Source organism: Mauremys mutica, chromosome 13 (assembly GCF_020497125.1).
Source record: "Mauremys mutica isolate MM-2020 ecotype Southern chromosome 13, ASM2049712v1, whole genome shotgun sequence".
Classification (NCBI taxonomy): Eukaryota; Metazoa; Chordata; order Testudines; family Geoemydidae; genus Mauremys; species Mauremys mutica.
Window position 1 is genome coordinate 58715447 of NC_059084.1, and position 4816 is coordinate 58720262.

The 4816-nt window shown below is 45.5% G+C and overlaps 1 pseudogene; it reads left to right on the top strand.

Annotated features, from left to right (window-relative positions):
- The first annotated feature begins 2683 nt into the window (after positions 1–2683).
- Positions 2684–3642, top strand: LOC123347885 (annotated as a pseudogene).
- The last annotated feature ends 1174 nt before the right edge of the window (positions 3643–4816 follow it).

Consider the following 4816-nt stretch of genomic DNA (forward strand, 5'->3'; position numbering starts at 1 on the left):
AAGACAGAAGGAAGTATATTCCTCTAGATTTCTCCCTAAACATTTGTATCTAAGCCACACATATGACAACTGAGAAATTTGTTTCCATCTCACCACTGCAACAGTCCTCATGAACACAGATGACAACCAGTGCCAGGTTTATTGCAACCCCAAGAACTGTTTCACTAGATTAAATCCAGATACCAGAGGTAAGAAATACTGACATCTTCTCTGGGGGCAATGGATATTTTGTTACATTTCCTTAAAATGTGTGCCTTGTATAACAATATTCATTTGATTTCTCGGGGTGGTGATAGGAATCCCAGTCATAGACCAAAGCCCCATTTCGCTAGCATTGTATAACAGGGGAAGAATTTTTGAAGAAGCTTAAGGAATTTAGGCACTCATGGCCCATTGAATTTCTTCATTGGATGCATAACTCCCTGCATTTCCTCTGAAAATCCCAGCCTACAAACTGAATTTTTAATTGTAATATTTGGAAGCTCAGTGGTTGTGTTAGAGCTAAAACACCCTAAAAGTTCCTATAATACAGATTCTGTTCTCTCTTTCATTCCTGGAGCTCTGTCAAATTCTCTCCTTCAGAGGAATTCTTCCCATGCCAGGTCAGCTCTATTGAATATCACTGAGTTTCTGCAATGAAGGCACGTTCCTTTTCAGATGGACTCCTTTCAGCAGGATGGATTGGGCAGGAGCTAGACTATCAAAAAGTGCCTATGAAAATCACTAGTGATATTCTGTTTGGCTAGGATACTAGTAAGGGATTTAGAAAACATGGGCTACCAACTCTGCTCTGCTATAGATGTGTCAGGTGCTTAGATTCTTGCTTATAGGCTCAGAAGCTAACACATTGCCAAATTTGGGGCTGAGAAGAAATTTCTTCCTCAGGTCAGATTGCCTGTGTCCTTCAGGAATTTCACTTTTCTCTGCAGTGTGTGGGTGCGGGTTGCTTACTGGGATCCTCTGGGTATATCTCCTGTAATAGCTCCTTGCTATTTCAGGGGCCTTGGGCACGGAGCACCTTGGTCCCTCCTTTTTTCTGCCTAGTCTCCCAAGGGCTGTGATAAGAACATAAGAACAGCCACACAGGGTCAGACCAAAGATCCATCTAGCCCAGTATCCTGTCTTCTGATAGTGGCCAATGCCAGGCGACCACAAGGGAATGAACAGGACAGGTAATCATCAAGTGATCCATCCCCTGTCGCCCATTCCCAGCTGCTGGCAAAGAGAGGCTAGGGACACCAACCCTGCCCATCCTGGCTAACAGCCGTTGATGGACCTACCCTCCATAAATTTATCTAGTTCTTTTTTAAACCTTGTTATAATCTTGGCCTTCACCACATTCTCTGACAAATTGTTCCACTGGGTGACTGTGCATTGTATGAAGAAATACTTCCTTTTGTTTGTTTTAAGCCTGCTGCCTATTAACTTCATTTTGTGACCCCCTAATTCTTGTGTTATGAGGAGGATTAAATAACACTTCCTTATTTACTTTTTCCACAGCAGTCATGATTTTATAGACCTCAATCATATCCCCTCACTAGTGATCTCTTTTCCAAAAAGTCCCAGTCTTATTAATATCTCCTCATACAGAAGCCATTCCATACCCCAAAACATTTTTGTTGACTTTTCTGTACCTTTTCCAATTCCAATACATCTTTTTTGAGATGGGGTGACCACATCTGCACACAGTATTCAAGATGTGGATGCACCATGGATTTATAGAGAGGCATTATGATAGTTTCTGTCTTATTATCTATCCCTTTCTTAAAGATTTCCCTAATGATACTTTGGTTTAATTCTGTTATTGGGTTTAGTGTGCGGGTGCTGGGTGGTGCCAGTGGCCCATGATCAAGTAGGTCAGACCAGATGACCTGGTGATCCCTTCTGGCCTTAAACTCTATGGCTCCGTGCCCCTGGGCATGCCGCTTAGCCTCTCTGGGTATGTCTACACTACACCCTAAGCTCAAGCTCTGATTCCGTTTCCATCCACAAACAAATCAGTCTGATTCAGATCAGCAAGCACTCAGAATCTGAGTGCTAGGAGCCCATTAGGGAGGAAGGTCAGAGCATAAGTCTTGCCATGACTCAGGTCCAAGCCCTGTCATTTTGCAGTGTGAACGCAGCTCAAGCTGAAGTCCCGATTAAGAAGGTCTATGCAGTCCCTATGGATGCGCTGGCACGGCTGTGAGACCCTGCTCTGGAAATTGTAAACCCAAGCTTACAATGCAGTGTGGACACTCAATCATGAGCTTGGAAACTCTGACTACATGAGACTGGGTCCCACAGACCCGGTTTACAATGCAGTGTAGACATACCGTGAGTACCTCAGTTTCCCACCTGTACAATGCAGATAACAACACTGTCCTGCCTCCAGGGTGGTGTGGAGGGTCAATTCCTCAAAGATGAAGAGGTTCTCCAAGGCTGTGATAATGGGCGGGAGGGGGGATGATCAGTACCTTCAGTTATTTTGCAGTGGTGTTGTAGCCGTGTTGGTCCCAGGAAATGAGAGAGACAAGGTGGATGAAGTCATATCTTTTACTGGTCCCACTTCTATTGAAGTAGTTTGAAAGCTTGTCTCTCTCACCAACAGGAGCTGGGTCAATAAGAGATTACCCCACCCACTTTGTCTCTCGGATAGCTGATGATGTTTATTCCCCTTTTTCCCTTTACTCCTGCAGACAAAATGAACAGGACTGGAGAAGGCAACCAAACCTCTATACCCCAGGAGTTCATCCTGTTGGGACTCTCCAGTCATCCAGAGGTTCGGCTGGCCCTCTTCGTGGCATTCCTCGCCCTCTACCTGGTGACCCTGCTTGGGAACCTCCTCACCGTTCTCTTGATTGGGTCTGACCCTCTCCTCCACACACCAATGTATTTTTTTCTCTCCAACCTGTCTCTCCTGGAGGTTGGATATACTTCAAGTGTTCTGCCCCAGATGCTGGCCCATCTCCTGGCAGAGCACAGAAACATCTCATTGGCCCGTTGCATGGCCCAGATGTACCTCTTCCTCGCCTTTGGCATAATGGAGTGCTTTCTCCTCACTGTTATGTCATATGACAGGTACGTCACCATCTGCCTCCCGCTGCACTACCCACTCCTCATGGCCAAGAGGGGGTGCATGGCCATGGTGGCCACTTCCTGGGTGGGAGGTTTTCTAGTTTCTGCCATCAGCACTGTGTCCACCTTCCAGCTATCTTTCTGTGGGCACCAGGAGATAGACCATTTCCTCTGTGAAATGCCGGCCATGGTGAGTTTGGCCTGTGCTGGGAAGGGCCAGGCACAAATAGTCATATCTGTGAGCTGTGTGTTCACACTGGTCTGCCTGTTTCCTTAATAGTCCTCTCTTATGCTCGCATCCTTGGCACTGTCTTGAACATCCCTTCCACTGCTGGAAGGCATAAAGCCTTTTCCACCTGCTCTTCCCACTTGGTCGTGGTCAGCCTGTTCTTTGGGACAGTGATTTCGATGTACCTGAGACCCAGGTCTAGCTCCTCTGTGGGGCAGCTCAAAACAAGCTCTGTCTTCTACATCACTGTCACCCCAGTGCTCAACCCCATCATATACAGCCTGAGGAACAAGGAGGTGATATGTGCCCTGAGGAAAATGATGGGTAAGGATGTAGGGGCCTTGCTTGAACAATGAAAGAAAAAAGACGTAAGGAAACAGGTTAACAATGGACATTGTTAACAATGTTAACAATGGACAAGTGGCCTTGTGAATAATATGTACCTCATAGATAAAGAAATAGCAAGAAGAAGAGTAAATGTGTGATAAGCTTGCAGCTGCAGCTTTGCTTACTAGCACATTTTCTAGTGCAGGGATAGGTGCACCCCATTACTAAGCCAATCGTGAAGTCTATAATGTAATGTAGAATGTATGCACTTGTGTTAGTCTGTTTTAGAATATGTATATAATCTGATATACAATTAAGTCCTTTGGAGTTGTGGTGCATCCTATCCCATCCCTATACGTGAGTCTGATCACCTCAGGCGTAGCTTTATGAAATGCCACTAAAGACACCTCAAGGCCATGTCACGATTTGAACTGAGTTCTAGAGAGCTGGATAAAATGTTCTCCTCCAGAGTTGGAGGGAATCCCAACAGTAGGGAGGTAGAGGTCTCTGTTATCCCAGATCCTGATAGTGAATGACAGATCATGTGGCCATCCCATTTGGAATCCAGACTCCTGCTCTGCTACATCAGAACAACGGTCCATCCATCCCTGCTTCCCTTCTACACAGGTGGCCAGAACAAATGTCCCTCTAGTGCTGTATCCTTTCTATTTTCTGGACTAGAACAATAGTCCATCCATTCCTTTATCTCTTCTACAGTCTGGACCAGAACAATTGTCCATCTTGTCCTGTATCCCGTCTACATACTTGATCAGATCAATGGTTGATCCATTCCTTTATGTTTGCTATTAATAGAAAAGACCATTGGTTCATCTTGTCTGAAAGCCTTAACCAGATGCACTGTGTCCGATCAATGGTCCATCTGTCCCTACATTCATACCTGCTTAAAAACCAAATTGTCCATCTAGTCTTAGTTCCTTCCTATGTAACAGATCAGAACGGCCCCAGCCACTCCATATCCTTTCAACATGCGGGGTTAGATGGCTGGCCCCTCTAGTCCTGTATCCCTTCTAGATACTAAATTAGACCAAAAGTCCCTTCTGTTGAGAGATTTTTCTCCAGCCGGTCAAAGTTTACCGGGGTCACCACACATACAAACAAATCAAAACGCATAATTTGAGCTATGCTGGAGGCATGTGTTGGGCTAGTCCTTTCCAGTGCCAGTTGGGAACGGAAAGAGCGATG